This window comes from Lynx canadensis, chromosome D3 (assembly GCF_007474595.2).
Source record: "Lynx canadensis isolate LIC74 chromosome D3, mLynCan4.pri.v2, whole genome shotgun sequence".
Classification (NCBI taxonomy): Eukaryota; Metazoa; Chordata; class Mammalia; order Carnivora; family Felidae; genus Lynx; species Lynx canadensis.
Genome location: NC_044314.2, coordinates 7,394,073 through 7,419,117, shown reverse-complemented (window position 1 = coordinate 7,419,117; position 25,045 = coordinate 7,394,073).

Here is a 25,045-nt window from a genome sequence, read left to right as displayed (position 1 = left end):
TTTATTTATTTATTTATTTATTTATTTATTTATTTATGGACAGCTGAAAGGCTCACTTTGTTCATTAATTCCATCCTTCCACCTGTTCCCATCTCAAGGAATCTTGGAAGGTACAGTTCTACAGATGAGACACAGAATCGGAAGCAGGCTCCAGGCTCCGAGTTGTCAGCACAGAACCCGACGCGGGGCTCAAACTCATGAGCCGTGAGATCATTATCTGAGCTGAAGTTGGACACTTAACCAACTGAGACACCCACGTGCCCCAAAAGATTATTAGGTTTTAAGTCAGAGAAGTTAGAGTTAGAATTTTTTTATAAATGTTTTTTAATGTTTATTTATTTTTGGGAGGGAGGGAGGGAGGGAGGGAGAGAGAGAGAGAGAGTGAGAGAGAACCTGAGTGGGGGAGGGGCAGAGAGTGAGAGAGACAGAATCCAAAGCAGGCTCCAGGCTCTGAGCTGTTAGCACAGAGCCCGATGTGGGGCTTGAACTCATAACCTGCGAGATCATGACCTGAGCTGAAGTCAGGTGTATCTCAGGCTATATTTTCAGAATTAAATAAATAAAATTGTGTTGGTAAAATCTTGCCCTGGGGCCTGGTAAGCACTCGTTCGTACTCCTTACATCTGCATTCACCCATCTACTAGATGTCTGAGACAGTGACTAAATTCATTGATACAGCTTTGACAAATGTTCAGTTTTTTATCCCCAAGTTGGCCTGCGCTCACACATCACTGTCCATTAACGTCTCTTTAAAAAAACGCCTAGAGATCAAGGCTTTGTTGTGTGTATTGTTTTGTTGTGTCTATTGCTCCGAAAAGAAAATAGGAGGAAAATAACGGCCTCGTCAGAACCAGGCGAGGACAGCGTCTGTGTCTGCGTAACTGGCAAAGACAGAGTGCAAAGGAGACGAAGGTTTCTGCTAAGGTCAGTGGTCACACTGCTGGAGCTCATTCCGGGGAGGGAAGCTTTATGGGGACGGACACCGTGCCTTCAGCGCAGAGCTCCCCCATGCCACCTGCACGAGGGAGAGCTCTCTCGGAACCAGTACGCAGCCTGAATGACAGCAGCGCCCTTAAAGAGCGTCATGAATTTAAAGTTGCAGGTGCGGTGAACACAGTTTTCAGGTGAACGATGCCCGTGTCCGTCGCCGTTCGGCTCAGTCAAGAAGAGTGTTTGGAATCGCCTTGCAACTCAGCCTAGGCAGGTACCAGCTGGGGCCTCAGCTCCGTGGATGGCTGTGAGTCTCCCAGATGCCATGCTGAATTACCAGGTGCCGTGGGATGTGTTTAAAAGTGAGCAGCGTGGTTTACACAGCTAAGTGCTCCACCTCTATTCGCTCGATTTTCCGAGTTACACGCGGGTCATGGCCGAGTCTCCTGAATCTACCTAGCCGATCCTGGCTTCTGACTACTTAGGTTTTTCATTCAGACCCTGTGCCAAGCTCATAGAGCAACTCTCTGTACTCTAACATTTTCATCTAAGCAATTCTTTTCCATTTAGGTCATGCCTTTGGTATTCATTGCTTAAACTTACATTTATTTATTTTTTATTTATTTATTTATTTTTTTTCAACGTTTTTTTCTATTTATTTTTGGGACAGAGAGAGACAGAGCATGAACGGGGGAGGGGCAGAGAGAGAGAGGGAGACACAGAATCGGAAACAGGCTCCAGGCTCTGAGCCATCAGCCCAGAGCCCGACGTGGGGCTCGAACTCACGGACCGCGAGGTCGTGACCTGGCTGAAGTCGGACGCTTAACCGACTGCGCCACCCAGGCGCCCCGGCAAACTCCATTTAGAAGAAACCCTCTGTAAATAGCCCTGCCGGCATTTTCAGCCTGTGGCTGTCACACAGATGTGATCTGGCCTCATATTATGTGCTCCCAGCAAAAGCCCAGCACCTGGGCAGTGTGTACATTCACTTTATGTGGACCTTTAATGGGACGTGAGCCAGCACACCCAGATGTGCCCTGGGAACAGCAGCCCGGCCCCTCCCCACCGCAGCCAGCGTAAGGGGTGACAGCTGTTACTTTTCCTTGCAACAGACTCTCTGAGCAGAAGGTGACTGCCGCAAGGGTAGTAATGCCTGCTCCAACAGTTGGTTTGGCATAAGGGATTGTTCTTGGGAAGCGTTTCTTCTCTTTCAACTTAAAAATTGCAACTGGCATCACTATTTTTGATTTAAGGATATTCTCAGCTTCTGCCCCTAAACTGAGTCTCACAACAATACAGACGCACTTAATCAAGATCGCGCGGAACTTCACGAGGGTGATTTCATAAGTATGTACGTTTTTTAAAGAGGAGCCATGAAATGAAATCCCGGTCGTCCCAGCCAGTCTCCGTCAAGGGTGGCTTGCACTGCAGAGCTTCTGATCGGTCTTCAGTGGTCACAATGAAATTGCCTGGCTGTGACCCCTACCGGAGCCACACTGCCCGTTGTGGCTGCTGTTCTGTCGTGCAAGGCAGACGCAGTCCCTCTCAGGTGTGACATTAAATTAGGTGACAGTGCTGCTGCGGGAGCCGGAAGGTAGGACGTCAGCGAGCGAGACTTGGGACGGCGTGGGAGGAGTGTCAGAAGCGAACCTTTTCATCTTCCAAGCACGGAGCTCCAATCAGATGACTGTTGTGAATGCCCAGGAAAACATCATCATTTGTAATTCTGGGCACCTCTGAGCCAAATCCTCTAAGAGATTTCTCTTCATTTTTCCCTCCTCAGACATTGTCGTAGTTACCAAGGGAGATGTTGGGATAAGAAGGTTGGTAAAACCAAAGAGTGAGAAAATTTACACATTGAGATCGTCTTTACTTAAGCCCAGAGAGAACCCTTGGAAAGAATCAGTCTGGCTGACTTATGGTTTGGAGACATGTCACCAGCAAACTGAAGTTTTAAATTGCTCAATGGAATATTTGGGGTCATGTGAACGTAAGTTGGCAAACTACAGTAGCACAAATAAAATTAGGGCCTCTTACGACTTCCTGTTTGGTTCTGTTTGATGCTCCGGCATGGTTGAGAGGCGTGTTCCAGGACCCAGAAGGGTAGGACACAGATAGGACTGTGCTGTGTGGGCGTTTCATTCTCTCCTTTTCTATAAAAGCAATTTGTTCTACGTTACAGATGGTTAGTGGTTTTTAATTCTTACTACTTTTCTTAGACTAGAAATCTTACGTTTGTCTGATGGGGTCATCCTCTCCTTTGCCAATTGCATTCTCTTCCCTGGAGATTGTATTCACTCTGTTATTGGATCTGTCGTGCCCACCTGGGAGATTCCCAAATCCATGCCTGGGCTCACTCCGAACTCCTCCGGGTCTGCCTTCCAGCAAAGTCCTTCCCTGGACCCGTGACTTGACCTGCCATTCGTCCAGTCTTTTTATGTCTCCAGGCTTTGCTCCCAATGCTCTTTCAGCCTTCCATGCTGTTTCGTGGCTTCTGTCCTGTTAGAAATTCTGCCTGTCTTTAGGTACATCAGTGTGATAGAACATATCACCAGGTTCAGGTGATACTTAAAATATTTATTAGTTGGGGTCGGCTGGGCATCTGTCACTAGGCAGAGTTAACACAAGCCTGGACGCTGTTGGGCAGCACCTTGGATGTCATCTCTGAGTGTCACGCTCTCTGACATTTATGTTTGCAAACCTGTGTCCTCTACTATGTTTGTCCCACTGCAAGTTCTCCAATGTCCAGCTTTGCTCACCCTTTAAATCCCAGTCATGTTCAAAGTGCATGGGTGACTACAATGTTCTTTGAATTTGAATGAATAAATCATCTTTTTTTTTTTTTTTAAATTTCAGTACTTTGTTTCCATTAATCTAGCCTTATTTCACATTTATTGTTTGGATGTCATATTCCTCTGTTGACTTCCATTGGCTCTTTCTGTATGTCTACTTTGCCTCAATTTTAATGTTAAAATTTTGTCAGTTTTAATGTTAAAATTTCAAGCTGTTATTCTAGATTAAAAGGATAATATTGAAAGATAATTATATCATCTGCTCAAATTAGCTACCAAATGTATGTTACACTCAAATTCTAGAAAAAAAAAATAAGTTTTTCTGTTTCTGTGTTAAATAGCAAAAGACAAGGATGGGACTCTGAAAAATTTTAGAAACATTTTCTCTCCTTAAAAATTTTTTTGCATCAACTCATTGACCAAGATTTTTATGGTAGGTAGGCTCTATACTCAGCTATATGTCTCCATAATTATATTGTTTTCTAGTTTGTATTCATCAATACATCCCCAAAGACCACACTTTTGTTTTTCAAGTATCCTATTAAAATCAAGACATGGTATGCCTATGATACCATATGTTCAACATTTGAACCCATCAGGTTAGTTGTCATAAAAATAGTAAAAACGGGACTCTGAGATAACGGAGCTCTGGAAGACCTTTCCTCCGTGGGGGACCAGGGTCTCTTAATTATTTGAGTCCAGAGCATATAACCGTGGGCCCTGTAGATAGAAGACCACTGGCTTCGGTTATCACTGCGGTGGACATTTGACAAGATCACTTGCCCAAGAAGCAAACATGTAACATAACAGATAAGGCTAAAGGCTTCATAAGTGAGAAGATAAACACAGGGAGTCAGTGAGCGTGAAAAAGAGCAGCTCGTGTTGAGAGAGAAAATCTATTTATAACTAAGATCATGTGAGCAGTCATCTCTGCGGCAGTTCACCCTGGTCCAGATGTCTGCTATGCTTATCCACGACCTAACCTTTCTTTAATGGACAGTGATTACCCACCATCCATTTCGGCTGCATTTGAACATGTGCACAGCCTTTTTGCAATGGCTTCTCCATTAGAATCATAAAGCATTTCAATTCTTAGATGTCTTTTCACCCAGACGGTGAAAATTATGCCTGTATGGCAAGTTCAACTCTGGGTCTCCGAAAGTGCCCCTCACCCACATGTTGTGACACATTCTTGCCTTCCTGGGCACCACGCCCTTTTTCCCCACACCTTTTGCCGGAGTTACAGCCGGAGTTACAGAATGCAGAAACCGACCTTGTTTAGCAAGTGCTAATGTGTTGCACAGAATTTTCAGTTAGGTCTGCTTTATTTGATTTTATTCTTGATACTAAAAAAGAACCTTAAACGTGACCCTCAAAAAAGTGCCTTAACCTTTGGAAAACATGTCTAGAAGTAGAGGAAATTAAGGCATCTACAGGATTCCCTTGAGCAGTGACAGAAGCCTGAACTGTAAAAACTCTGACAGCTCTTACCGGTTACCATGGTGAGAGAAGGCCTTCTTGTTTAGAGGCCATTAATGGGATGCTTATGCTCCTCAAGGTATTAAATTAATTGTTTGGCACACATCTCCTTCCTCCTACATAATGTGAATGTGTTGAACCAGTGCATAAACCTTACCTAAGGCCTGGTGGGCTGATTCTTTAAGACGAGCAAGGATGCTCCTTCCACTTATCTAAATTCTGTGTGCATAGTAAATGTGCTATATGTCATTATTCTATCTCAAGTATATGTTCACAAGCACCTCCAACCATTTCCAATATTTCCTTGTAAAATAATATGTATCCTGTGGCCTGACTTGCAATACAAAACCATAGAATTAATGCTATCCGACTACGGACGCCTCGCAGGTGATGAATAGGGCACTTAGAGTTGATGTACCTTGGACCTTCATTTCAAAGCTATGCTTTTGTACCATAAAACACATTTACTATGCAAAACTAGTTTTTACATCCTGATTTTTCATTGCTCTTTGGGATAGCCTATGGACATTAAACAATTCCTAGCTTTCTTTTTTTCTCAGCTGCTGATAATTATTTTGGTCTCTCTCCCTAAAGTCGGTGCTAACATCTTTTGAGCGACTGGTCCCTCTATGATATCACCTTTGCATGAGCACCTGGAAATAATCTCAACCATATCCCACACTAATTTCTTTTCCTTTATTCTTATCATATGTTAAATGAAAAATAACGAGAGGATATTAACGATAGAGGCAGTATTGAAATGAGCAGAACTGTATGTTCAATTATATTGTTATCACACAACTGCATTTTTTTTTCTATTTTCCCGTTAAGGCACGCATCATTATTTGTGGAAGCAAAAAAGGTAAAACTTATATGGAATTCACAGGTTTTTGTCTGACTTTCTGGATTCCAAAGACTAGGATTACTTACCACCTGCTGATCTGCTCAGGTGGTGAGAAAAATACCTGAAATTCACACCTCCTGGTGGTGCCTGGGCGGTTGGTGAAGAGACGTGTAATACAGACTTTGGCTTCAGTGAAGCTATTTGTTGGTGATTAAAGCACATTTAAATGTAAAGCCTTATCTTAACTTATGGTCCTTAACAACTAATGATCTATTCTGTAACCAAGGATAAACTTCTGTTATAGGTGTAGTATCTTATAATTCAGAGTCTTGTTAGCTGTGTACCTGGTAAATTGTGTTGGGAAAGCAAAACCAAGGGAGGGAAAATAAACTGTGTGAATTGCTGAGCCACTAATTATCCCTGATCACTTTCCTCATTGTTCCTGTAATTATATAACTTCTGGTTCTTAGCAGCCAAGGCTAAGAGTGCCGTTTCCTATACTCTCTGGTGAGGAAGTGTAGCCATATTCTGGCCAGCTTGGATTTGTGTTGAAGGTATGAGGCTTGCACTCTGCTCACCTTTTCCCTCCTAACTGGCCAGACTGCAGATGAGAGGGTGAGCCTTGCCAGGCCACGGGGGGAAACAGCCCTCTAAACACGGCAGAACAACAAGCCCGATAATGTGCACGTGTCCCTGGCACCATGGAGTCACTGTATTGCACTGGGCTCCTTTCATCCAGACTATTAGTTGAGGGAGGAAAAAGACATCCCATCATGTTTCAGCCACTATAATTTCAATTCTCTGTTGTCACAGCCAAATCTGTGTGTGTGTGTGTGTGTGGTGTGTGTGTGGTGTGTGTGTGTGGTTTGCGTGTTTGAGAGAGAGCATGAGCAGGAAGAGAGAGGGATAGACAGAATCCCAAGCAGGCTCTGCCTGCCAGCGTGGAGCCCACCCCGGGGCTTGAACCCATGAACCTGAGATCATGACCTGGGCCGAAATCAAGAGTGGGACGCTTAACTGACTGAGCTATCCAGGCGCCCACTCACGGCCAAATCTAATCTTAACCACCAGAGAGAGTTACAAAAAAATTCAAGCGAAAATAAATGGCAGAAACATAATGAAGTAGAGGATCAGACTGTAAGGGTTGGTGTTTCCTGTTGATGTTCGGGAAAAAAAAAATACATTTAGTGAAAGAAAAGCAAGGTATGTTTTTCTTTTTTCCCCCCCTATTTTGTATGTATGTATGTATATATTTATTTATTTATAGAACACAAGTAGGAGAGAGGGGCAGAGGGAGGGAGGGAGGGAGGAAGAGAGAGAGAGAGAGGGAGAGAGAGACTCTTAAGCAGGCTCCATGCTCAGTGCAGAGCCCCATGTGGGGCTTGATCCCACAACCAGGGGGTAATAAATGACCTGAGTGGAAATCAAAAGTCAGATACTCAACTCTCTGAACCACCCAGGACCCCCTCCTTTTTTTTTTTTTTTAACATTTTTAAAATTCATTTTTGAGAGACAAAGAGAGACAGGGTGTGAGTGGGGGAGCAGCAGAGAGAGGGAAACACAGAATCTGCAGCAGGCTCCAGGCTCTGAGCTGTCAGCACAGAGCCCGACGCGGGGCTCGAGCTCACGGACCGTGAGATCATGACCTGAGCCGAAGTTGGACACTTGACCGACTGAGCCACCTAGGCGTCCCAGTTTTTTAAAAAATTGAATCGTAGTTCACACACAATGTTCCATTAGTTTCAGGTATACAACATGGTGATTTAACAACTCTGTATGTTATGCTGCGCTTACCGTGTATCACCATACAGCACTATTACAATACCATTGACCATATTCCCTAAGCCAGGTGTGGTTTTTCAACTGTGTGTCCACAACGCCAGAGGTAGAAGCTGGTAGAAAGTAGGTGCTTGAATAATGTTTGCTAATGCATATGTTAAGGTAAACCTGTGGGTGAATGAAGATCTTAGTATTTGCACATAGTGGACATATATAGGGATCAAAAGGCCATCTTGCTGTTATCGTTCTGTAGGAATAATGTTCCTAGTATTTTAAGAAAAAAAAAAAAAAACAGAGCTTTGTGGGGATATTCTCAATGCTATTCAGAGAACTTACTCCAAAAATTAAACATTATAATAATAACAGTAGCAGCAGCTCCAACAACAGGAAATAACATAGGTTAACCTAACAAATCGGGAAGAGTACAGAGTGCATTCGTTTCCCTGGAGAGATTGAGTAAAAGCTTTCCTTGTGGAACAGAGAGTGCAGGATGATTGTTAATCTTGATAATCTGCTCGAAGGAAACTCGTCTTTAGAGACTAATATTTCACACGAAGGGAAACAGACTGCCGGAAACAAGGGCAAGGGAAATCCCTCAACCTGATATTCAATTTGGAACCCAATTTATGTAAAATATCTTAAGATGGGCATGCTTTGGGGTTACAGTGAATGAATTCTAATTGCAGACAGAGCAATTAATTCTAATCAATAAACTCGATGCATTATCTACTGAGATATCAAAGAAATAATTTAATTTAACAAATATTTATTGAGCACTCTGCTAAGATTTATGGAAGATGCAAATAAGGCAACATATTGTGTCTGCTCTTAAGCGACTTACTCCTGAAGAAAATTCCTTTGCTGTACTTGCCAGTGCAGTTCCTAGAGGAAACAGAAGCGGAACGAGACAGGAAGGCTGGTGAATGCTATTTCTGTAGGAATTTAGGACCTCGCTCAAAATGGAGAAGTACCGCATTGTATTGGGTATTGTTTCGGTATTGGGTATTGTTCCTGTGTGTGAACTACGGGAATCCTTGATGCCTTGCTAATAACTATCATGCATGTGTTACTACTCTTTCAGTGGCCTGGGATAAAAATTAACTCAGACTTTCCCAGGCAAAGAAGAAGGTGAGCATACCGGTTGGTGCCCGCAAAATACCTGCTGACAGTTTTCAAGCAAACCAAGATTCTTTTCTTTTCCTTGTTTAAAAAGTTTTATTTATTCTTTTTTTGTTTTCTAACGTTTATTTATTTTTGAGACAGAGAGAGATCATGAACGGGGGAGGGGCAGAGAGAGAGGGAGACACAGAATCCAAAGCAGGCTCCAGGCTCCAAGCCATCAGCCCAGAGCCCGACGCGGAGCTTGAACTCACGGACCACGAGATCGTGACCTGAGTCGAAGTCGGATGCTTAACCGACTGAGCCACCCAGGCGCCCCAAGTTTTATTTATTCTTAAGAGAGAGACAGAGCATGAGTGGGGGAAGGGCAGAGTGAGAGAGGGACGCAGAATTCAAAGCAGGCTCCAGGCTCCGAGCTGTCAGCACAGAGCCGGATGTGGGGCTTGAACCCACAAGCTGTGAGATCATGACCTGAGCCAAAGTCGGACACCCAACTGACTGAGCCACCCAGGTGCCCCTCTTCTCTTTTTCTTTTTCCCCGACCACAGAACTTGCAAGGATAAATCTCTCTCTTTGCTTTGCTTCACATAAAACCCTAAGAGAATACTCTTGTATTTCTCACGCCTGGGTGGGATTGGTCTCATCCAAACGCAGTGTGCTGGGCAGTATGATTTTCTGAATGAGAGAAGGGTGATTTCCCAAAGGAAGTAATTCTTACATAGACACACCAAAGCGTAGTTGACTACTTAGGAAAAAGAAATGGAAAGCTAGTGAATTTTTTAATAAATAGAAGATGGGATGAGCAGAAAACAAAGATAATATTTCAGTCTCTTCTTACATATCGAGAGTCATAATACTGCAGAGAAAGGACAGTATGAAAACTGAGTATTTGATTACATAGATGGTTTTAAGGAATAAGGTTAAAAAGTTATTTTTAGTAGTTGCATGGCTTCGGGCAGTAATTCCTAAAGTGTGTTTCCCATGTGGTATTACATGATAAAAGGATTTCATTGACATGTATGTCAACATTGCATATTATCTTCATCTATTCAGACTTTTCAGTACATATTACTATAACAAAGACTGGAGTGTTTTAGAATAGATAAGCCTATTTTAATTTGTTTAAAAATAACATTTATTCTATTTGACCGGGGATTTTTAAAACCACACAAACTATGAAAATTCCAAACACTGATTTAGGAATGAAGAGATACAATCCTTGTCAAGAGAACTTGAAATGAAATTTTAGCAGATCGGTATACTCTCATGAGGGTTGTATGTGTCAGAATTTCAACAAGTTGTATCTTATGGATTGAATTGTGCTCTTCCCTGCAAAGAGATACGGTGAAGTTCTAACCCATGTACCTTAGCAGGTGCTGTTCTTTGGAAACAGAATCTTTACAGAGGTAATCAAGTTAAAATGAGATCATTAGGGTGGATCCTGATACAATATTTTTGGTGTCCTGGGGAAATAGTGGGTTGAGCAGAAGACTGTTGGCCCAGTCGGTTGAGCATAAGACTCTTGATTTCAGCTCAGGTCATGATGTTGCGGTCCATGAGTACAAGCCCCATATTGTGCTCTGTGCTGACAGTGTGGAGCCTGCTTGGGATTCTCTTTCTTCTTCTCTCTCTACCCCTCCCAGCTCTCTCTGTCTCTTCCTCTCTCTCCAAATAAATAAATAAACATTTTTTTAAAAGGCGGAAATGTGGACACAGAGATAGACATGCACCCAGGGAAAATGATGTGAAGACAAATAAGACGGTCATGTGACTGTAGCGTTGCACCTACAAGCTGAGGAAGGCCATGCATTGCCTGCAAACACCAGAAGCTAGAAGAGGTGGGGCATGATTGTCCCCTAGAACTATCAGGAGCATAGCCTTCCTGGTTCCTTCATTTTGGACTTTTAACCTCCATAACTATAAGGCAATATGTTTATGTTGTTTTCAGCCACGCAGTCTTTCTGACTTTGTCACAGCAGACCTAGAAAACTGATGCAGCTTACAGCAAGGTCATGACATCAGAGTCTTTGATCCCCTCATGATGCGGCAGTCTTCCCTTCCACTGTGTAGACATGACAGCTAGCATTCCCAGAAACTAGAGATTTGCTTCGGTTGTCTGCATGACAGTCTCAGGAGTCACCAGTACCCAATCAGCACCCAGTCAGTACTGCTTGGTTGCTGGGGCCATACCTTACCAAGGGTGTGTCTCCTGATTGCCTTTGGCTTATCCAGTTTGATACAACAAAAGTGCATATAACCTTCCCCAAATTATCTCGTACTGATTTGCTTAGGTAATACATTAAGAGTCTTCAAAAAGAACTCAACACGCTAGAAAATCATCCCAAACCAGTGATGTTAAATTTAATAGGGATGAATATGAAAAACTACACCTGTATCCAAAGGTAAATGCCAGAAATCACATCTCGAATGTTATTTCATGTTCTTGTATTTATGCTGGGAAATCCAATGTGTCTTTGAAGTTGCTCAGCTTTTGGCTTTGTCTCTGGTGGACTGGAGTGCTCACTCCTGCTGGCAAACTGGACCCGATGGAGAAGTCCACTGTAGTAGCATTGCCGTTGTGTTACTTTTCACCAGACTGCACCAGACTGCACACGAACACATGGAAAGAAAGTCTTTCCATGCACTGAATTTGGGATCAGGGTGGGTTCATTCTACACAGTTTTGCAATGTTGAACGAAAATCCTTTTGGCTAAGATGGAGAGACTTTGGCAGCATAGATAATTTTAGATATATTTGAAGGAATTTGAAAAAAAATCTTTCCAAAGAATAATGACACACTTAATGCAAAGGCAACGAGGACAGTTATTATAATGGGATGAGTAGAAGAGCAGAGGTCGATAACCTAGCTGTGCCATGCTGAGTTCTTCGGGTCTGCTCATCAACAGCAGCCATATCAGTTTGTAGATCTTCTTAACTAGTGCTCCAGTATGTAAGCAGCATTCTGCTAATTTCTTTCTTCCATTCTTGTTCACTTCTGCTTTGGTGAGTGCTACAGGATATTGTTCTTTACAGGAAACACCTGTTATTAGCCATAAATGTTACTATACTACTGACATACATATATATGAGAGAGAGGGGAGTTATCAGCTTTCACTATTTCTGCTTCTCAACTCCCAGTCATTCATTCATTCATTCCTTGGTGCTCAATCAAACTCCTATTTCTTTTTAGGAATTAAGCAGTTTTCCTGAGACTGTACAAATAGGAATTTATTGTTAGCCATTTATAATGTCATTTGACAAATTTAAAAATACATTGACATTTTAAATCTTGGAAGATAAGATATTTGGAACACTTGGAAATATCCAGATATATACATGTACACAAATAACAGTACATATGTGTTTACTGAACTTTCTGTCACTTAACTACTCTAGAAATAGAAATTTAAAAGGCTATGGGAGAGTTTAACGACATCCTCAAGCATCTGTAGATTTTGAAATTTTAGCTGTTTATACACTGAAGTCATACTGTGACGATACCCTCTGCATGCCAGACATGAGGCTGCAAGTCGTAGATTGTGATTTGCAGCAATGAAAGATAGAGCTGATTCTTAATAGAGCAAAGCTGGCTTTCTATAGTGCCTCCAACACAGGTCCAACTTTTTGGCTGGTATCTTTGCAAGCTGTGATTCTCTTATTTTGGAGGACGGTTTTATTCAAAGATGAATCATGTGGTGTTACTAAAAGAAGTGGCTTCAATGTCGAACAGGCGGGAGGCATGTGTGTAAGTTCTCTTGCCTACACTGTTGGAGTGAATGAATAACTATTGCTTGTTACTAGACTTCTCACAATGTCTTCCACAACTGGCTCACAGGTAGTTCTATGTAGGTGAATTCAAAGCATTTCGTTGTTACCCTTTTTTGAGTTTGTTACTCTCTTTTAACCCTAACAATTCAGACTTCCCAAATGAGAAGACTGTTCCATTTCTGTTCTTAACTTCTCACCAGGTTAGTTAAGAACAGAACTAACCTGTTCCAAATGGCCAAATTTATCGCCACCATTTATGTGAATTTTCCTCATCCATACATCATTCCCACTGGGGCTTATATTTCTTCATCGAAACATTCAACATACATTGGTTGAGTTCTGGGGATTCATCAATGAAGCCAACATGTCCTCATGTACCTTACATTTGATTTGATGAATTCTCTGGTTCCCATCATGAATTTGAGCCATGTTATGCAATGGTAAGAAACTTGACTAGTTCAGAAAGTCCTTGCTTTTTCAGGGTTATTATTCTGTTACTTGGCAGTGGAATCCATATCCTTTTCCAGTCTTCTTTATAATTGCAATTCCTTTGAGAGTGTGTGTTGGGTTTCATCTTCATATTTGGTGATTCTTTCATTCATTGCAAATGATAACAAACTTCTAGTGCTTACTATTTACCAGAAATTGTACTTTATATAATATATGTGAGTACCTTCTATGGATGAGCTCATTTACTCTTCACAACTGTCATAGGAGGTGGATATTACTGTTATTTCTGTGTTACAGATGAGGAAGTTGAGGCACAGACGGGTCAATTAACTTGCTCGAAGTCAGCTACTTAGTAAGGGCCAGAACAGGAGTTCAAACTCAAACTGTCGAGTTCTGGAGACTGTGTTCATCACTGCTATCAGTAGTGTATTTTTATGTATTTTGTGCATGTAGTGTTACTAATTTAATATGTAGCATATCATGGGGACATATAGCAGTATTTGTTTTGCCAAACTGACTTTAACTGAAAGTTGTGAACACTTTTCATAGACACTTGCTATGAATTGATGATGTTTTTTACCCGGAGATCTTTTATCTTTCTGCCTACATATAATGAATGGGGACATCACTGGGGACATACATTTGCACCTCTAGCTGCCCAAAGTTTTCATATCTCCTGTATAATTTTTTTTGAAGATAAAAGAAGTAATGAGTGAAGAAGAGATAAGAAGTACCAGGACTGAATTGTGTACCCACTAAATTCATATATTGAAGTCACTCCAATATGATGGTATTTGGAGATGAAGCCTTTGGAGGGTACTTAAGGTTATGTGAAGTCATGAGAGTGGGGCCCCATGCTGGGATTAGTGGCTTCAGAAGAAGAGGAAAAGAGAGACAAGGCTGTGTCTCTGATATGAGGACTCAGAGAGAAAGTGACCATTTGGAAGCCAGTGAGAGAGCTCTCAACAGGAACAGAATGTGTAGGAGTGAGTTCACCTTATTTGTGGACTTCTCAGCCTCGGAACCGTGAGAAATAGATGCCTGTTGTTTAAGCCACTTAGTCTATGGTAATTTGTTACTGCAGCCTGAACAGACTGATACAGGAAGGTAGAGGATAAGAGAGTGACAGACAGGTTTCATGGGAATTATAATCTGACCTTAACCAGGTCTCAAACCTACTTGCTTATCTTTGTTTTGTTTACACAATGCCTAATAACTATGACCAAAAGTTGAACGTCATATATATACATCACATATATGTGTGTGTATATATATATGTATATATATATATACACACACACACACGCATACACACACCTTATACATACATATATATATACATCTTATATATCATGCTTGTGTGTGTGTGTATATATATATATATATACATATATATATATATACTTGCATGTGTTGTGTGTGTGATGCAAATGAATGCATTTTTGTTGAACCTTCCAGTTTTATGGGTTGTTTAATATCTTTAAATAGAGTAAGCATTTACAAATTTTTGTGAAAATCATTTTTTTTTGTGTGTTTAAAGATCACTTTTGGCACACATTGCTATTAAATGTTATTCTCCTGTTTCTTAACATATGTATTGTTTGCTTATATCTGTTGATTGGTTGGACTGAATGAACAGGTATGATACAACCTGTTTATGACATCCATAACTCCTTTAAGAACTCAGATCAATGATAATAAGTAATTATACTTTTCTTTAAAAGCCCTTATAAAATGTAACAACTAGAATTAGAGGAATTTATTTGCATCGAGCTTGGTATTTATATAATCAAAATATTTACATGTTTTACATAATTTACCAATCATCTAGCACTGAGTAGTAGAACCTAAATACTTTTTTTTAATGTAAAAAAAAAAGTCAGTGAATACCAAATAAATAACCAACTCAAATGTCATGGAAAGCTGAAGAAATTGTAGCTACCTTTAGGTTAAAATAAAAGATTGTCAACTTCCAGAATTGTCAGCTTTGGGATGACACATTGTTTCAGAAAGCTACCAACCAGCATCTTGAGTAAGTATTGGACTTATGAATATGGCTTGTTAGCATCTTAAAATTTTAATTTTTAAAATTTCTGTATACTAACCATAGCACCTAGGAGAATGGATCAAATTACGTGACTGAAAGAGCGATCGTATACTTGTTGCGCTCTACATTTTTTTAAGGTTTATTTATTTATTTTGAGAGAGCGAGAAAGAATGAGAGGGGCAGAGAGAGAGGGAGAGAGGGCGAATCCCAAGCAGGCTCCGTACTGTCAGCACAGAGCCCGATGTGTGGCTTGAACTCATGAACTGCGAGATCATGACCTGAGCCGAAGTCAAGAGTCAGATGTTTGACTGAGCCACCCAGGTGGCCCTCCACACTTTTTTTCTATGCCGGAAACATTCCTTTCCTTGGAAGGTATCTTTCTAATGCTACCAAACCATGCAGGGCAGTATACGTGTGCTAGAATCAATATTACTTAGTGGGACTCTCAAATTACGTTTTTATCAGATTTGTAAGATGCAGCTAAGACCTGTTACCAAATCATAAAATACTGTGCGTGTGTGTGTTTGTTTCTATGTTTGCATATTTGTGTAGGTGTGCGTAGGAATGGAACGTTTAGGTAGAGAAATGTATGGTATATAAGAAAATAGCTTTAAAAATAGAAAACAATTGTTAGCAGGGTATAGATTGATGTCATTAAAAGATCCTCTTGGCTTTAAATATAATACAATAATGATATGTACAGACAGAATATTAAGGAAACACATTGAGGGGCGCCTGGGTGGCGCAGTCGGTTAAGCGTCCGACTTCAGCCAGGTCACGATCTTGCGGTCCGTGAGTTCGAGCCCTGCGTCAGGCTCTGGGCTGATGGCTCAGAGCCTGGAGCCTGTTTCCGATTCTGTGTCTCCCTCTCTCTCTGCCCCTCCCCCGTTCATGCTCTGTCTCTCTCTGTCCCAAAAATAAATAAACGTTGAAAAAAAAAATTAAAAAAAAAAAAGAAAAAAAAGGAAACACATTGAAAAGATACTGAAGTTAATGTGTTTTTTTTTTTTTTTTAACATTTAAGCTAAATTCTAAATGGCTTTAATGACTAGTAACTAAAATGGAATTTGCAGTTGCATAGCAGGGGGAATTAAAAAACATTTTTCTTTTTTACTAGACTTCAGGCCATTTATCTCGTCCACTGTTTTCACTGACTCCCTTCCTGAGGGTCATTGTTGTGTATTATCCTTCACTCACAGAGGTGGTTTTGTTTATTTCATATTTTTTATCTTTTATAAGCAGGTCTCCACATAATCATGAAAACCTGCCTGTAAGCCTCAAAGCATTTAGACATGCTTTGAATTAAGGATCCAAAACATAGTGATAATCTACTCTCAGAAGGTCTTAATACACTCTGCACCAGAAGGATCCCATTCTGTTATGCACAGCATGCTGGTTTTGTTTTCCAAGTGTTTTAAACTAAAGGAAAAAAATGTTAACTTCTTAAATAAAAGTGGTCGTCAACCGCTGTTCTCATTTGAACATAGTTTGTCTTAATTTAGCAGACTTTATTACGAAGGTTGTAGAATATTTTTCATGTAATGAGTTTTAAATGCAGAATATTCAGGACACATTTGCTGTGTCTCTGGAGTAAGTCAAAGTGAAGTATGATCAGTCTGTCTCTTAGTCAAGCGTACTGTTATGGTCGTTCCGAGAAGACAGAACGATCAAATGTTGTGTGAAACCATCAACCTTTGTTTTAAAGGCGGTCTTTGCTGACGCTGCTTACCAAACGTGAGTGCGGGAAGGCCAGCCGGACAGCAGTGCCTCCTTCATGGTGCTTCTGTTTGACGGACTTCAGCTGCCGGTCGTTGGGTGCCCTCCAGAAAGACTTCATGGTGTGACAGAGCAGCCTCTTCCACTCACGACTCTTCGAGCCTTCCTGTAGTACCGTAAATTCCTCTCTTAGATTCGAGTCTAATGGCGATCACGATACTCTGTGTTGGTACGCGGTGTCGGGGAACTGTTGAGAGCTGCCTATCATGACACCTTACGAGAGCTTTCCTTTCTAACCTGCATTAAATTAGCTGATGTTTGCACACCTGGGAGTCTTTCACTCCTTGAATATGTCACAGCTCAGCAGGACCGGGTGTCTTCAAGGAGGGACGGTCCTGCTGAGCTATGTCATCATGACAGTGCTTCAAGGGAGAGGGGGTGCAGCCCAACCCCTTACTTCCCAGTGGGTTTCTTTACCGGGATGCCCGGTGCAGCTTCGACTACCGGCTCTGCCAGGAGGACTTACAGACCTCAGCCCTGTGCTCCAGGTGCACCTCTCCAGGTGGCGCTTCCCTTAGAATAGCCAGATAAGCCTTGTTCTCAAAACATTAAAAATTGAGGGGCGCCTGGGTGGCGCAGTCGGTTAAGTGTCCGACTTCAGCCAGGTCACGATCTCGCGGTCCGCGAGGTCGAGCCCTGCGTCGGGCTCTGGGCTGACGGCTCGGAGCCTGGAGCCTGTTTCCGATTCTGTGTCTCCCTCTCTCTCTGCCCCTCCCCCGTTCATGCTCTGTCTCTGTCTCAAAAATAAATAAACGTTAAAAAAAAAAATTAAAAAAAAAACAAAACACATTAAAAATTGATATGACCTCTGCCAGACCTGCTTTTTCTTCTAAACTCCATGTTTACCTTTTTTTTTTCCCTTTTTTTCACCAGGCTACACAGTGTTGTCTGGGAGTCACTCTAGATTGTAGATTCTCCATTCTAGCCTTCTTCCCCTCTTGCTCATTCTGCTGGTCCCATTGACCTTTGCCATGTCGCCTGGCTGATGTCAGGATCCCTAACATTTGGCATTGAACCACTACCATAGTTTCCAGTGTGATCTCCCTGCCTTCAAGTTCATATTCCCACAATCTGTCCCCTATTCATCTTAAAGAGAAAGGAATGAGGGGTTACTCAGATGACTCTTGTCACAGTTATTTTTCTTTTCTTTTTTAATGTTTTTTATTTATTTTTGAGAGACAGAGCATGAGTGGGGGAGGGGCAGAGAGAGAGGGAGACACAGAATCGGAAGCAGGCTCCAGGCTCTGAGATTTCAGCACAGAGCCTGACGCGGGGCTCGAACTCACGAACTGTGAGATCATGACCTGAGCCGAAGTCGGACGCTTAACCGACTGAGACACCCAGGCACCCCTTGTCACAGTTATTTTTCTAAAAAAATCCCTGAATATGTGATTCTTAAGTTCATGAAATGGCTTCCAATGATTGTGCTTTTCTCATCTGTAAAATGGGCATAGTAATAGATGATGTCCTGCATATTTATGGTGGCCATTCTGTTAGATAAGGGACCTAGTGCCTGTCATGCAATAAAAGTACCCCAGCCTCCTTGCCACAGCACACTGGAGTGTGTGTTCCTTTGCCTCTGGGTCTCTGCCCATGCTGCTTTTGCTGCATGGTAACACTTGTTCCCTGACTGCACCCCGCAGGCTGAGTTTCAATATAATTTCTCCCTGAAATGTCTTGTGGCAAAACCTCTCTCATTCCTGAATTTAAACTCCTCGAGGGCTAAGAGGCTCTCTTGTTAATTTCCAAAGTCGTATGTGTGAAGCACCAGGCACAGAGCCTGGGACAGGAAGAAACTTCTTTCACTGGTTAAATGCCATGTCTACACTTACATCGACAGCATCTATCCTATCTGTACCTCTGCATCTACCTATCCACATCTATCCTATCTATACCTCTGCCCATATTTACAGCGCTATCTATCCGTATCCGTATCCAGTCATTCATACCATTCGTGGAATGATTTTGTTACAATAAAATGGAGACCAGGCTTGAAAATCCTCCAACCAGACAATGCCATTTAAGTCACGTAAACTTATTCCAAATCTAGCTTATTTCATGAACATACGTGAAACTTAGCTTATTTCTTGTAAATGCCTCTGGCAATCATAAAGGACTCTAAAATTATCTTCCTGAAAATGGTATAAGATAATCACTTCTAACCAGTACCCTGCCATCTGGAAACTTCCATTGTGATAACCAATCACTGTAAAGGTTAAACAGTCCTCGTTTTCATTTATAAGCCATCCTGTGATGTCATGCTTCTGAGCTTCATGTCCGCTTTGGATTTGAAAGCTCCCAGTTCACGGACTGTCCTTCTGCGCACAGTAGGCCCATGGTAATTACTATTTTATTGATCTGATGACTTTAATCTTGCTATCTCTGGATTTTCGGCCATCCATTTAACATGTACGTTTCATTATGACACTTCTCTGCTTCACACCCCTCAGGTCATGTCTTTAAAGTCTAGAGGATGAAACTCAGAGCCCTTGATGTGTAAAAGGCCTTTGTTCTGATTCTTACTGGACATCCCAGTCTTTTGTCTGTAGGAGCCCAGGTATCCCAGCACTGCAGAGACCCCCTATGACCTGTGCCTGTGACCTGTGCGTGTGTGATTGTCAGTATCTGTTCACCTGTTTTTCCTGCTCCAGATTCAGTCCAGTGTCAGCACTGAGAAGGAGCTTCTAAGCATTTAATCTTTATTGTGTTATTTCATCCTCATCACTACTCGATGGGATCATTATCACTATAATTTCCATCACGTCGTTGAGGACACTGAGGCACAGAAGTTTAAAAGTTGCCTAGGGTCCCATCACATTCTTTCTCCACCAGAGTTGAAATTTGAAGGCAGAGACTGTGTCCTGTTGGGGTTTAATAATTAAACTGGGTAGCTCAAATATTTGCTGGGTAAATGAAAAATCTAAGCCGGATATGTTTTCTGATAGCAGTTCCGTCCTCAAAACTTTCTACAGAAGTCCGTGAGCTTTGCTGTGTAAACTTTACACTTGATTTTGCCAGCATACGTCATGCTTCCGAAGCACCTACTGCATGTACTTGGCCCGCTCTGTTGCTCATTTGTGAATCCAGGCATGGCCTACGTACCAACATGGCAGCAGGTTTCAGCTCCGAATTTCCAAGCATACGGGCTGGCTGTGGGATCTCCCTGAACTGGACCGCAACTGGCGTTTGGGTACTAGAAATTACCAGCACGATCAGGCCACACATGTCGGTTGATATCACCAAGAAAAAAAAAAAGAACACACAAAAAAACGCAGCTCCAGCAGTCGAGGATAAAAGACGTGGTGGAGACCCTTGTAGTTAAAATGGGCTGGTCGCTAAGTTGAAAGACACGGTGCTCATGCATGATGTGAACTTTATGATCTTTGTCACATATTTGACTCGGTGTCATCATCTACGTGGCGGATCTTAGTTCCTCCTCATAAGAGCTGAGATTTGGTGAGATGCATTGACAAGCTTGTTCTGGGATTTGGACGTCAGCAAGGGTAAGAAGAAAGCGTCTTTAGGTCAATTCAGTAACACTCACCTTTCCAAAATCAACTCCCTGCATGATGAACTTGTAAATGACCACATCACCACACATACAAAACTTAGTGACTCAACACAAGTTTTTAATAGTTTTGACGGGCTTGTTACCAACGTAGAAACAATGTTTTCACAACTGTAAAAAGAGTTTGGGATTTATTTGCCAAATGTAGGACATACTTCTATATATTTTTGGCAAATCAGTGAATTGGTGAATTCAGCAAATTGGCCCTCCCGCTGAGAAAACTCTTCTGACGCCAGCAGGTTTGTGAATTTAAGCTCCGGGAGGATCTGAAACATGTGTTTTGTTCAATGTTGCTTTCTTAACACACAGCAGTGTACCCAGGATGTAACTAATTGAATAAATCTTTGTTGAATAAATTAATAAATGTATCTGTATATGAGATTATGGATGACTTTTTACTGTCAGAAGCAGACTTTAAAGTGAGCATAGACAATACCAGTTTTCAGGCCTGTGAAAATTTTGGTTAGCTTTATTATTTTGCTATATTATTTGTAAGATTGCATTAAACATTTGAGGAAAGTTAGAGGAAAGATGGATCCTTGTAAAAATACAAAAAAAAAAAAACTATAAACATGCATTTCTAAGTTTAAGTAAACTTAGTGATGACTAATAGATTATTTTAATAGAAGTGTCAATTCAGCATTAGTATTTATCCAAAAAACCAGTTGTAATGACTCTGAAATTAAAGAAAAATCATCAACTTTAATATGTGTGTTTAATCCATGCTCAAAGGCAACATAATGGTTGAATCACTAGGTGGTTGGGAGTCAGGAAGACAAAACGAATTCCATTAATATCTCACACAATTGGTTTCATTTTCATGTGAAGGACTCACTTGTTACCCAGCCTCAGAACCACCATATCCAAGCAATGTGACTGTAACTGATGGCATAATTAGCTTCATTACCAAGACAAATTGTCATCTTCTCATACAGTGCTCTATTTTGGATAATAGAGGGTTATTTCAGCCTAAAGAAAGTAGTTGAGTGATGGAATGACTGCCAAGCTGACTTATTTTCTATAAGATCTAACTGAACTAGCCATGAAACATGGGAGTATCATTTCCTATTTTTCAACCTCTAGGGAAGTCAAATATACTGTAGCAAATCGCCTAGTTTAGACAATGAGATAGTTCATTATGACAACTAAGAATGGATGTGTGGCTGTCTTATTGTTCTCAGATACAGGTCTTAATACTTAATCAAAACCCAGGCTCCTGTTATTCAACCTATATACTTTCCTGACTTCATTGTGTCACATACAATTATGTATTTCTTTGAAGATAAGGATAAGCCAAAGTCAGTGGAAGAGAACATGTTTGTTTAGAGTATGTAAGGGATATGATGATGAAAAAGAGAAGCTCTAAGGATGAAAATCACCAGAAAAGCATGTATATATCCATTACCATATATGCTCTTATTTCTTATGCATATTTATCTCCTCCAGTTTTCTTCAATTTTAAAATGTAGATCTAGTTTTTAAGTATTCATTGAAAAAATCTTGCTTCTAGATAAATAACGTTGTCTAAAAAAACTATTGAAATTATGCCAACTATATGAAGTTAACTATTGTATTCTAACACATCTTTACCCCTCATTTGGAAGAATACGTATGTGTGTGTGTGTGTGTGTGTGTGTGTGTATATGTTATGTACAGATATGTATCTGTGTATATTAAACACACATAGTACTATATGTAAGCATATATGTTAGTAATTATTAGATAATATATAGCATATAAAAATACATAATAGTGTATTATTTATTATATGTACACAGATATATATGTATATATCAATGTATGTGCAATCTGTGTAATTCAAGTATAAGTTTTTGTTGTGGGATAACTAGGATATTTGTGCCCCCCTCATAAGTACAACCCCACATTTAATAATGAAGTCAATGACACATTCATAACAAAGGGATTACTGTGGTAGAGGGCAATAATTCCAGATATTCTCTTGTAGACTGATACTGGTATGAGGCAGATTGTAGCTGAAATTGCCTAAACTAATTTTATTTTGTCTCCTCCTCTCTCCCATGTATGAGGTGGAGAATCTTTTTCTTGAGGTGACACTTTGTGTTGTACACTGAAGGATTAAAAGCATTTCTGTGGCTCTCAATTCAGACTCAGTCCTTTCTGGGAATTCTCTGGAAAGGCTTACTTTTTTTTTTTTTTTAATGTTTACTTATTTTTGAGAGAGAGAGAGAGCGCGTGCACGCATGCAAGTTGGGGAGGGGCAGAGAGAGAGGAAGACACAGAATCCGCAACAGGCTCCAGGCTCTAAGCTGTCAGCACGGAGCCTGAGGCAGGGCTCAAACCTATGAACCACAAGATCGTGACCTGAGCCGAAGTCAGATACTTAACTGACTGAGCCACCCAGGTGTTCTGGAACTTTCAATCTTGATGTCATATCGTGCTTAGTTCTCAGTGAAACCCTTGTGTGGTAATCTTACAAGGTTATTTCTTTACCTGTGTAACTTTCTATGTGGTGAACTGTAGCTTCCGGAGAAGACCAGTCATTTTTCTCAATGCCAGATTGCCCACCAACCCAAAGATATCCTCACGGATGCCAGTCTTGAGTGGTAAGTTGTCAAAGGGAGTGTAATGGTCAAAGGCAGTGGTTCTGAAGTCAGATGTCTGAGTTCATGTTCTCCACTCACTGGCCTTGGGAAAGTTAATACTCTTTGTGGCCAAGTTTCTTAATCTGCAAAATTGGGATGGGCTCAAATTGATCTCCAGAGAGTTTAGAAGAGCACGAGCATATTAGTAGGAGCTCGGTAAGTTTCAGCCGCCACCACTGTGACTCTCCTTCTACTGTCACTACTACTTCTACTCGGAATACTGCTCTTACCAGTGCCATTCCTCCTCCTCCCTCCTCCTCCATCACCACTCCTGCGGCTGTCACCACCATCACCGCCACGACTAGTACAATTACTATGCCATCATCATCATCATCAATTGGCATAATGATTTTGCCAGACTTTCGTGCCAGAATGGACTGTGCTTCGGTGAGGCTTCCTCTGTTACAAAGCTTCTCAGCCCCAACTGCAAATAGGAGTCAGCTGGGGGAAATTTGCAAAAACACCAATGCCTGAATCCCACCCCCAGAAAAATTCTACCAGATATTCCGGGTGGACATATTTTTGAGGGCCCACCACTACCGTCACTTGTGGGCAGGCTCAGAACTAGGTGACGACAGGACTGCAGCCAGATACCATTTCGTGTCCCCGAGTTGAGCACGGCTGCAGATGTGTGCATGTCACTGCAGGCTGTGCTTTGACAGAGGGGAGAAGTGTAGTTGAGTGCGTGTGGGCCAGATCTCAGCTGTGATTCATTTTCTCCATTCGCTGTTGTGTGTGTTCTGAAACACACAAAATTGGGGGGAAAGGGGTGTAATGAAAATTGTTGAGATTCTGTTCGGAGTGACGTTCCTAAATCTTCTCTGTGCTCTTTGGCCCAGTTATCTTTGTAGATATATTTCCCTCCAGGAAAGGATCAATAGGTGTTCTATCCTGTTTTGGTTTCTTCCAATATTAGTTATATGTTTTCTTTTTAGATATAAAAACTAAGGTTGCGTTGTGCAAATGATTTTTTTTTCATGAGAATCAGTTATTCTACTCCACAGACACAAATCTGAAGGCACTCGTGGGCTTTTGCAAGCATTCAGAAGTGGCAGTCGTGCCAGATAGTGCAAAAAGCCTGGTGAAAATGCCAGGATATGTAGGGCATGGTCACTACATCACGAGTCATGAGTTCCATGTTTCTGATCAGAAGGCTTCTGCTAATTGTTCTCTTCTAATCTTCTCCCTCAGCTCTAAGTTCTTTCTTTACTCAGTCAACACATGTTAATGAAGGGTTTACTGTGTGACACGATTTGGCTAGGTGCTAGAGAGGCAAAACAAGTCGTTTCTCTTCTCCTGTAGCTTCCGGTCGAGTGGGCAAGGTCAGGAGGCATGGAACACGTCGTAATGAGAATGACACGTGTTGTTTACATGGATGTGCGATGACCCAGAGGTAAATCACAATGGGAGCTCACCTTCCCTGAAGTTTTAGAGAAGCAGTCCTGAGGGGAACGGCATCCATAAACTCCGAGGGGTGCATAGGAAATTAAAGAGCAAGGAAAAGGGCCAGGGTGCTAGAACAGTGCCCACAGAGGTGCACTGGTGTTAGAGGGCATGCTTGAGGGACAGAAGAAGACCTGGGATGATTCAAGGGCTGACACAAAGGGATCACAGGGCAGAGGGTTTATCACTCAGAACACGGCGACTTGGCAATAGGAAGTTACTGAATGCTTTTAAGAATGGAAGAGGCATGGTCAGTGAGGCAGGTGCTGTCCCCTTGTTCCAGATCCCCATGCCCTTGTCTGTGATGGGGAGTTCCCCGGCTTACTGGTGCTTTCCAATGTCCAGCACCCTCATCTATGGGCTCTCCTACCTGCGAACTTGTCTGGTACCACAGTATCTTGTTCAGCTGCCATGTGAGCATTTCGT